Raw genomic sequence first — 13,547 nt, forward strand, 5'->3', positions numbered from 1 at the left:
TGTGTGTGTGTGTATATATATATGAAAATCTAGTTTATATATAGAATGTATGTATAAATGTAGTGTGTGTGTATATATAAATATGTGTAGTGTGTATATATATATATATATATATATATATATATATATAAGTATATATAATGTATAGTGTGTGGGGGTATACGAATACACACACACAACAGATATATATATATATATATATATATATATATATAATATATATATGTATCTGTTGTGTGTGTATTCGTATGTCTGGCGTGTGTACTAAAAAAACCCCACAAAATGAAATTATAGCCCGAGGATTTTCCAATGGAGTGCAACAGTTCTAATACATTACATTCTTGTCTAATGATAACTTCAAGCGTAGTCTTAATGAGGGATGGGCACTATCAGGTTTTAGGTGGACAATGCCATATGTTAGGAATCAAGTCAAGGACTGGAAATAATAAACTTAAAGCAATAACAATGCCAAAATATTATTTATTCTACCAGGTATTGAGTTCTCTCTGTTCTTGGTTTCACCATGTAAATGAACTCGCGTACAAAAAAACTTGACTAATATATATTATGTTATCAGCAAGCCATGATCACCACACACACTCATATATATACACTGAGTATGTTATATATATATATATATATATATATATATACACACGCACACAGGACCCTTGTGTCAACTGGGAAGTGGCTGTGCTTGAAATGCAGAAAGGGTGTAGATAGGAATTCCATATGGTATTAGCATTGTAAAACTGTGGGTACACAAAACGTGTACCACAGGCTTGTTGACAAGAGAAGAAAGACCTTCAGTTACAGCAGATCCTCAATATTAGCAATAAAAGAACCTGTGAAATACTTTCTACTACTCAGACTTCCTAGGAATAGTTGATGGCTTCTGTTACCTAGGTGATCTAATTAACAGTGGAAGGGAGTGCTCTGAATACACAGTAGCCAGGGTAAGATGGGTTGTAAAAAGTTTAGGGAGCTGTTACCTTTGTTAGCAACAATGGGATTCTCTTTCTCTCTCTCTCTCTCCCTCCCTCTCTGTCTGTGAATGGCAGATTGTATGATAATTGTGTATGAAGTGTGGTGTTACATGGTGGCTAAACATAGGCAGTGAATGTGGGTGTGTAAAGGGTTGGGCAGAAATGAAGCCAGCATGCTTTGCTGGATGTGTGGCAGTTAGTGAAAATGAAGGAAACTTTGTGGTAGTTAGTGTAAATGGAGGAGAACGAAAGACAAAAAAAAAAAAAAAAACTGGGTATAAGAAGGATCAGATGTGGGTAGAGGTATGTGATGTGTATGGAGGATGACAGTTGAGTAAAGAAGTACCTAGTGATCCATGGGGGAACGAATATGTGGGAGAGGTGTTGGAGTCTGATTTCATGATGTGGAATCTCATCCAAGAAGCTTATGAAGGATCACAACAAGTGACAAGATGCTGAGGAGGAGAGGACTTGTGCAAGCATGGAATAATAGCGTGTTCACATGTGTGTCTGTGCGTTTCTTTTGTATAGCTGATCACATTCATTTAAGACAGTAATTTGGAGATCTAGCTGTTATTTTTAGCACTGAACCTAAATGTATTGCGTTAGTTTCTAATCAGCTATTATTATTATTATTATTATTTATAAATATATCTTATAAACTTCACCTGTTTACTCCTTTTAATCTCAGCACTTAAATAAAAGAATCATTGCCAGAGAAAATAGTTTTATTAGTGTTCAGTTTCATAATTTATATTTAGAGAAGTAGGGTAATATATTTAAGTTTTTCATTGCCTTCCTCCACGTTTGCTTTTCCAACCAAAACCTAATTTGTTCTTGGTGTCAATTTCTTCATTTCAGTGGAATTAGAATTGACAAAATACTATAATTAAAGAAAATAAAAATCTTTGTTTTGTTTACTAATTTTAGCTTCCCTAAGCACCAGACGAGTAAACATATATCATTTGTAATTCTCGAGCCTTTTCATATTTCCTGGGTCGATAAAATAAAGTGCTGCATGAAGGCCATCGAGTGGTGTGGAGGAGGCGACGGTGGTGGTCGAAAATATCTGGCTTTTTTGTCCTGAGAGATTATTTTTTTTCTGTTATCAAATGAACAATGTTTATTATTAGTAAACAGACTTCATACACCTTAACTACTTCACCTTGATTTGTTTATTAAAAACAACCTTCCTTGGTTTATTGTCGGATTATATCGTACACACACACACACGCAAATCGCTGTCTAGAAACTTTTTTTCCCCTCTCTTCTCCATTTGGATAATGGCGAATTATGAGTGTTTTCATTTGTTTTTTCTGTCTTAGCCGCAATGTTTTCGGTGCTTCTTTTCATCTAGATTTTTTCCTCAGATGTAACCAATTGGCAACTAATTAATGTTACTAGTTTCTTTAAAGAAATATTCACTCCATTCCGCTTTAGCATTGCTCCAAACATTTCAAAACACAAATACACACACACCTCCCTATTTTCTTTGTTTTTATTATAGAAAAATATATTTTCTGTTTGTTTTTTTTTAAACTTAGTATGAAAATTATTCAAGAACTCAGTTTAAAAAAAAAAAATATCATATAATGTTTCCCCATTAATTAACGTTGGTGTTTTGCAAGTCCATTTATTATTGTAGATGTGATACATATATTTCATATATTTAAAATTTAGTTTCTACTTTGCTATCATCTCAAGGTGAGAAATTTCGAATTTCTTTGGAAATGGTCGTCAAGCGAATCAATCCAGGCTCTAATAAATCTGTTCACATATAAAAGCATCACATTTATAGGAGCTGCTGCTGCTATTGAGCAGTTGTGATGTTCATGCCATTTCTCAAACACAACTCTACCAATAAAAACAACAGTGGTGGTGGTGGTGGTGGTAGTAGTAGTAGTAGTAATAATAGCAGTAATAATAGTAGTGATAACAGTATTTGTAATAGTAGTAATACTAGTGAAGATGATGATGACAATTGTAATTACTACAATGGTGTTAATGTCTCTAAAGTCTTTCGATGGATGACCTTTCAAACTAAATGGGGATTTTGTTATATTTGTCCTCCACCTGAACTAAGACCTTTTTTAAAAAATAAAATACTTGTTTGTTATATAATACCATATTGTAGTTTTATTGCTAATTGACTTTGAGTGGTACTTGAAGAGATTTTATCATTTGCCACTCTGCATTCCGTAATTAAAAATGTTTGTGAGGAGGAAGTAGGTTGTGTTGTTTATAATTTATATTTTTCAAATGAAACTGCTTTCCGCTCTATTATTCAGTTTTTTCTGACTGCATAGTAAATAATGTGTGTGTGTGTGTGTAAAATATTTAACCAATTGATTAATAATAAAGAAGTGGAATTGGACCTATGCGTGTGTTGTTATTATTGGCGTAATGACTCTCCCAAGACTATAAATATATACATATAATTGAATTTTCTCCTCTAATTCACACTACACATTGTGTGTGTGTGTGGAGATATATATATTTAGAGATATGCTTGTATATTATATATATGTATATTTGGAGATATGTTTGTGTGTGTGTATATATATATATATATATATATATATATATATATATATATATATATATATTGGAGATGTGTGTGTGTATATATATATATATATATGATGAAATATTAAATATCTTAGGTTGGGTCTTATGTTGAAATAGATTTCCATAGCATTCCTGTGTTATTTACATTTTTATTTTGTCTTTCCATAAACACCTATACCTGTTTTCTTCCTTTTGTATACCTCAAGACGACATTCCTTATTCCTGAATCGCTGCCATTTACTTCATATTTAATCAAAATCTTCGGAATATTTTATCTTAATCAGCAACAAAATTTATATTCAAGAGAACCGCTACGTAGACTTATATTCAAGAGAACCCGACTTCACTAGAAATAGCAACCAAATTTTGTCTGCTTGGTTTTGGATGTCTTTGGGTTTAAACAAAAACAATCGCGTTGCTATTACTATTTCTAGTTTGCTCTGGTTCATAGTAAAATGTTAAGAGTACCAATCAGTACTATCTATTGCTTGCCCGAGCTTGATTTGTTTAATAATGGTCTATACACCTAGCAACTTGTTCTCATTTATCTTATAAACTCTTAATTAAAAAGAAGCATTTCGTTTAAACACTTCTATAGAATTCCTGTCTAAATATCGCGGAATATTTAGTTTCTCAGAACTATTCTTATTTCTGGGTGTCAATTGTTGGCTAAGAATTAATTTACTAGTTGTTATTTTTTTCTAATGATTTAACAATTGTTTTTTTTTATAATTAACTTATTAGCATGGTTGTGTTAATTTGTAATTAAAATATATTCCAAAAACATATTTTGACAGCGTAATAAGTAATAAACTTCCGTAATCGAGCTTTTGTGCCCCTAGCAAACGTTCTGTGTGTGATTGTGCATGGGTATATGTATATTATTTTGTATAATATTACTCATTTGTTAGGATAGGATCTTTAGGAAACAATCGGAACTGTTTTTTAAGTGCATGAGTGTGTGTTTATGTACGTATGTGTGTGTATACACACAGAGCCAGCAAACTGGCTATCCTCTGCTGTTGTTATTAAATGATCTAGGTTTCCAGAGGATATATCAGTTACGAGGAAGGGCGTTTTACTTTATTTGCTAATGAATATAATTAATAGAGGACTGAGATACAGAATAATTAAAACTATATCTGCTTTATTTGCAATGCTTTTCTTTTTCGAATATGGCATTACACTAATAATGCTTTTGAATATTTTATAACATATATTGTCTGATCTCATTAGCTTGGTCTTTATTTTATTTATTTATTTATTTTTAGTAAGGGATGTTTTTAATAATTAACCTTTTGTCGGAAACTTCGTAAATTCTTTTTTTTTCATCTTACCAAAATAACCTCTTAGGTCGCTGACTTTTTAAAATTATATCATGCAGTTTATTATAATATATGTTATTCTTTCAATCCAAAATACAATTAAGTCTTAATTTTACTGTTAAAGCTTCCACGTTTCTTCCTTTTTTTTTCTACAATTTTCTTTGTTTGCTTCTGTATGTGTTATGACACACACTTTAGTTATATTTTAAATATCAGGATGTTTATTAATTTCATTCAATTTCAAACTTCCTTAGTTGTCTCGTCAATATTATTGACTTCGTTTGTCAAGATGGCTCTTTTTCCCTCTTGATTAAAGAGTTGGTGTATTAGTCGAGCGGAATGAGATGCTGTTCACTGTTTACTCTACCAGGTATCTACTGAAGTTAGTTTTGAAATATATATCAAAAGATACCTGTTTGTATGCGGCAACAAATAATATCCTTCCCCTCGTTGTCTCAGTAATTGTTAAAGATGTTGACTAAGAGAGACATGAAAGTTGGAATAACATTTCACACATGAATAGCAACTGTTTGTATCAATGAACTTAACTAAGATTCAGCTGGCCTCTTATATGATCAAAGGTATTCTAACCGTGATCACCTCTCCTTTTTTGGTGGGGGGGGGGACACAGGGGGTTTGTACTGTCCGGCTCTACGTCCTGTGCTTGCTGTTCTAAAAACTGAAGAATCTGAAAACGAGGAAGATTTCGCTGTTATTTCTACAAGCTGGAACGGGAAAACTTTATAGAGAAAACAATCTAATTTATAAACAATTGTAGTTTTATGAAATGGCTACTGACATTTTTTTGTTGTCTTGTGAGTATTTGCTGGAATTAGATAAATCAACAATAGCATTTTGTGTGTGTTTTCCATTATGACACAGTTATTCATTCAAACAAATCAATATAATTGTTCTTTATTTGTTTAGTCTTGAGGAAGGGACAGTGCCCATAGCCATCACAGGTCGCCTGAAACTCTAGACATTGATGACATCTATGTTCCTCGTGAATCTTTGTAAATTAACTACTGCATGAAGGACGTGAGCAGGAGGAAAAATTCCTGAGGGATGATGATACTCTTGGAAGGAAGCAGTCCTTTATTGATTAATGTGATTTCTGGTGGGATCGGATGTTACATGTGTTATAAGGGAAATAGAAATGATGAGTGAGTCAGAAATTCCTGAGTGAAGGCAACATGAGCCCAATCAGTTCTGAGGAACGGAGACCATTCCAGCAGCAACAGCAGCAGTAGTAGTAGTGGTAGTGGTAGTAAAAACAAGAAGTGGAGACATATCTAATATATGAGAAATGGGAACATGTATGTGAGTGACTTTATGCCAATCTCAGCCTGATGCCCCTTTTCTGGATTTGGTCTTGAATGGCTGTATGTTGCAGCAGTCCAATCCTGGGTGTGAGAGCAATACTCTATTGTGGGTCATGCCTGAAATTTGTAAGAGTATCAGTGACGGTTGGGATGGGGGATGAAGTATCTTCTGACGCTGAAGAGAAGGACCAGGCTTTGGGATGCAGTCCTAGCTATGTTAAGGATGTGCTTTTGCCAGGAGAGATCTTCGAGGGCTCAGGTTGAGTACTTCCCAAGATTAAGCAGAATGTAGAGTGATGATGTTTTCTTGATATAAGTAATACATGTATTTCCCTGAAGTTAAAAAAGCCAATACTGGTATATCCCTTATTGGATTCTTTTGAGGTCTTTGTTTCTGAATTGGTGCAAGTTTGGTGTGTGATATTTAGGTGGTGAGTGGTTAATGCATACTTGGCTAAGGTTAAAAAAGAGTGAAGGGCCACTATCATCTGTGTTAAGAGTAGTATTTGTTTGATGTGACAGCTAGTAGACCTTTGATTTATAAAAGGGAGAGTTTAGAGACAAGACTGAACTTGAGAGCACACCAGAGTTGATAGAATGGGGATTGGAAAGAGATTGTACATTGATTCAGTAAATGTGCAACTGATGAAGCCTATTGGCCTATTAGTGGAGAATTCTGATTACAGATATTGTTGAAAGCTTTGATATTAAGGGTTGTAAGACTGCTTTCACCAAAAATTTCTATAAGGTGAGATTCCTCAGTTAAGTGAAAGTGATGAGTAGGTTACTAGTGGATCTTCAGCTACAGAAAACATAGTGGGTATGTTACCCAATATGTTATCAACATTTATATAGTATTTTCTATATTAGTGGTTCCCAAACTTATTTTGTCAGTGAACCCTTATATTATTTTCCAAAAATCACAGAACTCATGCCTATATTCTCCAGACAACCCTCATCTTTAATAGTTTAATAAAATATTAAATGAAATAAGAATTGTTTAAAAGGAAAAACAAATTATATAAAAAGATTACTTTGAAATGGTGAATACTTCTCTTTTTTTATGAAATATTTTTCTATTGAAAGATCCCTTGACTTGCAGAAAGACCAGAATGCTTTTAAGAGAACTGCTTTGAGAACCATCATCTTTGTTGATACAATGATTCTTTGAATACCTAAAAGGAAAACAGTTTATATTTTGGGAGGGTCATTACACCAATAACAAACACACACTGCTTCTATTTCATTTCTTTATTATTTGTCAGTTGGCTAACTATTTAACCAATTAACTAATTTGTTATTTAATCACTCATTTGGATAATTAGTCGATCATGTCAAAGTCCTTTCATCATCATTCTCAACTTATTCAGTGACATACCCTCTCTACTGATTGACTAAACTGCATGACTAATCAAGCACTCAATTAGTTAATTGATTAAATTAGTAACCAATTAATGAATAAAGCGGACGGTAAATGATGAAAGAAGTGAAATAGAACCAGTGTGTGTGTTTTAGCATAATGACCCTCTCAATATAAATCAAAATCTGTTTTCAACTCATGGTTTCACATCAAGAATCTTGCAAAGCAAATACAAAAACTTTAAATTTGTGAAATGTTTGGTAGCATCTTTTACATGATTTAAGAAACCAGACAACAGAGAGGTAAGATAAATGTTTAACTCTCTGCCAGCTATCATTGAATACATTTATGATCAAAGGCCTTTCAACTGTGACCACTGCATAGATCTTTTCCAAAACAGGTTTATGCTATTCATTGTCACTTTTCATTCTGGTTGAGCAATATCATTAAGGCTTCACTACCTGTTTTTATAAAGGTGGTGAGCTGGCAGAATCATTAGTGTGTTGGACAAAATGCTTAGTGACATTTTTTCTGGCTCTTTATATTCTGAGTTCAAATTCTGCTGTGGTCAATTTTGTTGTTTATTTTTTTTGTAAGATCAATGTAATCAAATTGCCCCCTCACCTCAAAATTGCTGGGCATGTGTCAAAATGTGAAATTATTATTGTCTTTGATTGTATGGGATAATAGGTACATGACAATCAATGCTGATTGCATCATTAAGTGTACAACTTTTTTGTAGGAAGTTGGGGACATGCTTGTTGATCACGGTCACTTTTCACTCAATCATACCTTACTAAGTGTACTTAACATTGGCTTGCACTAGGAACTTTTAAATGCAAATGTTCTCAATGTTATTGCAGAATTAATAAGAATAATAAACAAGTTTGAAACAAAGAAGATACCTCACTCTTGAATCTTGGGGAATGGAGCTAGATATGGTTATGATTAATTATCAATAATTAAAACTTTAATAGCTCAATAGGTAGGTGTTATTTTTGTTGTTGGAAAGGCAAGGAAACTGGCACTGATTTGACAGTACTGTGTACTACAGTGATATGTAATTAAAAGGTTAATTAGATGATATAACTTGTCAGTTTTTATCTCATTTGTTGGTTTTTCCTGAAATTGTTCTTGACTGCAGTTGGAGATTAGCATGGCATATATGTGGGACAAAGCAAATATTTTCAGATTATAAAAAGGAAATTAACATACCTGGTTATATATATATATATATATATATATATATATATATATATATAAAATTGATAGCTGGAAAATTTTAGTTTCAGTTCACAAGGTGCCAAGTTCAAATCTTGACTTTTTTTTATGTCCCTCCACTTGATAAAATAAATAGTAATGATAGTAGTCTGGAATGGGGATGCAGTGAGGTTGATGCAATTAATTATAGCCTTCTTTAACTGTTGTCATTGTGTCTAAATAAGAGATGAATATTTAGCAATGCTAAAAGATTGATATAAAAGCTGTGCATTTTGCTCTTATGGTATCTAAAGTGGTTGGTGAATGAGCAGAGAAAGCTTAAAGTTGAAATCTTCCTTTAGACCTATCTCATCAAAGACATGACAATCTCTCTAGTGCTTGTGCCATTATAAAATAGCCATTAAACTATAAATATCCTATAAACATTGGTGATAAGAAGAGCATTGATTTTGGAGAAACCAAATCTACTGACATGGTCCTCTGGTCTGTCTTTGAGAATAGTGACTTCCAAAAGAAACTGATTGTGCTGGCCTGTCCAATCCATGCTACCATGGAAAATGGACATAAATGGATGATTTTGACATGGCGTTTTACATGTTAATTTTAGAATCGTTTAGCTTCAACTCTTTAGCATTTAAACTGACCATATCCAGCCTATATATTTTACTTGTTTTATCTTCACATTAGCCAGATTTTGTCTCTTTCACCTGCCCTATAATATGTCATTCTAAAAATAAATGAGCATTACATTTCATAGAGTAATCTGAATGCAAAAGGATTAAATATATCTCCTTTAATTATAAGCTGATTAGAAACTTTTTGTCTGAATATAAATCCAGATTTTGGTTCCAGAATTTTGGAATTTGGTAGGTATCTTTCTTGTTTGATTCGATACTAGTTCCTCAGTAAATACAGAACATAACCTTTCATTATTATCTTGCTGAATTAGGGCAGTTTAATTATTGAGTATCAAAATTGTGGTGTATCTTTTGATATTTTGCCATCTGAGATCAAATCCTACCAAAGTCAACTTTGCTTTCAAACATTCCAGAGTTGATAAAATAAAGTATCAGTTTAGAACTGGAATCAATTTCATCAGTTAACTCTAACTCCAATCCAATTTCAGGTATTGCAACTTTGTTAGAATCTGTTACTATTTGTTGAACTATTTATTAAAAACTTTTAATATTGGATGGCTTTTGATTTGTCCGATTAAATACATTTGTTTAATATGAATGGAATTTTACACGAGTTAAAAATATACATGTAAATAATTTGTTTTGCAAGTAGATTATTTTACTCCTGAAATCTTATGGCTTTGAAGAATTGGTAATGTAGCAGTAATAAATCCAAAGACTTTAGTCTTCAGCAGGTTATAAATTTATTTCAAGAATGAAAAGTAAAATTCTTAGAAACTCTATATAATGAAATATTTTTTTTTACTACTTGATGGTGGTGGTGGTGATGGTGGTTGTTATTACCTCCACCTTAGTGAAAGCAGAGGTTTGTTTTCAGTTGTTTGTTTGTTTGTTTGTCCATGGACAAGATATCTCACGATTTCAGGAATGTTTGCCTTGTGACTAGCATGAACTGATTAGACTTTGAGATCAATCCGGTACTGGACAAGGATTCTGGATTATTTTGCCTGTTTTTTTTTTTACTTAATTTTTAAGAGCAGTCTGGTTCATTTTTTTAGTATTCTCATTTGTGAAAGCAGTTGAGTTTACTTCAGATATTCGCATTTTAAAAATCATCTCTGGCTAATCATTGAGAGGACGTTGGTGTTGCCTTGGTGGAGGCTTGCACTATCTGAGTGCTCTTGTTTAATCTTGAGTTGGTCCTCATTTGACAGATTTATTGTCAGAGATATTGCCACCAGGACCATCTTGCCCCTTGTATCTCTAAGTTTGGTGTACTCGAGAGTACACTGTTGAATTTGTCATTTCTGTTTTAAGATGGGGTGTGATTTGAGAGAGATTTAGCTGCTAACTTTTAGTGTGTTAAGCAATCACATAGCTTCTATCTCATTAGATGATTACTACTCAATAGACTTGTAAGAATTTAATAACTTAAGGATCACAATGAATGTTAATAGGAGAAATTTAATATTCTTGGAGATTTGTGGTGACTGTAAGGGTTCTGTAGTGATTGCAAATGGTCTGATGTCTGTAAGGTGGTTGTAGTGGCTGAAAGAGGACGATAGTGACTGTAGATCTGCTGTGACAAATAGGTTTAAAAACTAGTTTTTTATTTCTTATTTTCATCTGAAAAGAAATTGATATGTTTCTACCATTTTTTTAGTGTTTATACTATTGCTATCTATCAGTATCTTTTGATTTTGTTTCAGAACCTTTGGGAAGTATATTTTATCTGTGTTAGAATCCTAATTATTGGTTTAATGAGGCAACTACTATAAAGTGTTAACTGAAAGTTGGTATTGGTTTCTACATCATTGAAGGTTGATTGCAATGAAGGTCACCCTAATTCATGATGGTAGCACAACAGTTCATTGTGCTGTGCTGAGTTCAAACCATGCTATCTGTTTTGGTTGAACAGGCTGTGCCATGCAATATTGTTCTGGATACTCATTTTGAAGACCAGTGCTTCGACGACATAACCCTGTGAATTACAGGATTCACTTCTTAAATCTTTTAAGAGTTGTTTTTTTTTTTACTAATATTATGTTTGACCATCTTGTGACACACTAATTGAATACACTCACACTGATGCCCTGTTGATTACAACAACAAGGATTCCAGTTGATGCAGGTAATGGAACAGCTTCCTCTTGAAATAATGTGTAAGTGGCTGAGCCCACCACAGACATGCATACTTTTAACAAGTTCTTGGGTAGATTCAGTGTAACACAGAATGTGACGTGACTAGCCCCTTGAATTACTCTTACAACTCATTTTTGCCAGCTTAATGGACTGGAGTAATGTGAAATGACATTTCTTACTCGAGGACACAACATAACTGCTGGGTATTGAACTCGTGGTCTTATAATGGACAATCGAATGCCCTAACCACTAAGCCAAACACCTTCAAGTAATTAAATACACTGATCATAATTGACTATTTTACAGGGAGAGAATGTATTGGGTTGTCATAAATTTTTTCTTTACACTTATTTTAATCATTTTTTTCATCAACAATTTTAACAAATCAATCACCTTCTTTCTTGTCAATGCCTTGACTTGAAATAACTGAGTCTTGACTCAAAGTATTCATCGACCCATGTATTCAGCTCCATGTTGTTGAATAAAACCTCTTGCTGGTGGAGAGTTAGCAAAAAAAGGCAATAACCTGAAGGTACTATATCCAGAAATACATTGGGTGCAGTTGAGCTTTGCAACTGAGCTCTTGAACAGCATTTTTGATCAAATTAGTGATGTGGAGGAAAATGTGGTTGTCTTGAAGAAACACTTCATGTTAGACTGTTTGAACTAGATTGCCTTGTTGAACCAGTACATTTACTGAATATAAAGCTCTGCATTGACTAGTTGTTTTCAAGCATTTCATAATGGATGCAGCTCTGGTTTGGCTTGAGGTGTCGTTTGTTTATCAGAACTCCGCTATTATTTTCTCTGCTTCATATTCATGTAAAGGCATCATTTTTCATTTCCAGTGAAATGTGGTAGAGAAATCTTCATGTCCTTGAGTAGCTTGGTGTTGTTGGAGCAATAGAAGAGCACTGGAGTTTGTCAGTTTTGCTCAGAATGTGTGGCACCCATGCACTGAGTTTTTGAATCTTACTCATCAAGTGTAACAGTATCGTGACAGCATCCCATCTTCTGGGACAATTTCCGAGTGGATTGGTGCAGATCTTTGTGGATGAGCTGGTTCAGTCAATCTTCCTTGAATTGAAATGGTTGGCTGGAATACAGAAAGTCTATAAGGTTGAATTTTCCGTTGTTGAAGCATGAAAGCCATTTCTGTGCAGTTCTTTCAGTAGTAGAACCTTCTCTATACACACCACGAATGTCTTGAGCAGCGTTTGAACACTTGTGTTTTCTTACTTAATACTCCATCATCATATATTTGTAAAGAGGTAAAATTTATTCAAATTTCAAAAATGATAAAACAACTTCTAGAGGAAAATAAAGCTACAAAATAACATAGTACACTACAATAAAAATTTGTGTTGTGTTAATTCAAATAACGTCGGAAAGAAATAAACAAATTTATCTGATAACCCAATATAAACTGATATTAACTGAATCAAAAAAGATATCCAAGAAGAGAATTGGTAGCTCAGTAGAGGACCAGACAAAATGATTTTGTGCTGTACATCTATATTGCCTGTATTGTATCCTGAGTGTCTATAAGTATGCTGTATTATGGACACTGGTTATGTATCCAGGGTTGACTATGCTTATAGATATTTTGCTGTTGGTCAATTATTGAGGTCGATAAAGTCCAACCTAGCACTTTGTTCATTTGTGTAGTCTCATGTGGGATCTTAGGTCAAAGTCAGATGCACAATGGCAGCCATACACTGGAAACATGATGAAATGTGCTGCAGTGTTAGCTGTAGCCTTCATTGCTGTGTGCTTTTCCACTTGGCTGACATGTCTTATGCTTTTGTAGTCTTCTGTCTCTTGCATAAAGAATATTGCTCATGGCTTAGGCCATGTGCTGCAACCTGCTAACTGCTGTTCAGCTGTCTATAGATATGTAGTGTACTCTGAATTGCATTATCAAATGAGTCTTTCTTTTAAGATATAGGGTGTGATTTAAGGAGTATTTGGCTGCTATTTTAAGCA

The 13,547-nt window shown here is 33.5% G+C and overlaps 1 protein-coding gene across 1 annotated transcript in view; it reads left to right on the top strand.

The window, feature by feature from the left end:
• Positions 1 to 13,547, top strand: part of LOC115222522 (ubiquitin-conjugating enzyme E2-17 kDa) — a 67,211-nt gene that overhangs the window by 1,285 nt on the left and 52,379 nt on the right. The window lies entirely within an intron of this gene.

The sequence above is a fragment of the Octopus sinensis genome, linkage group LG20, assembly GCF_006345805.1.
Source record: "Octopus sinensis linkage group LG20, ASM634580v1, whole genome shotgun sequence".
Lineage (NCBI taxonomy): Eukaryota > Metazoa > Mollusca > Cephalopoda > Octopoda > Octopodidae > Octopus > Octopus sinensis.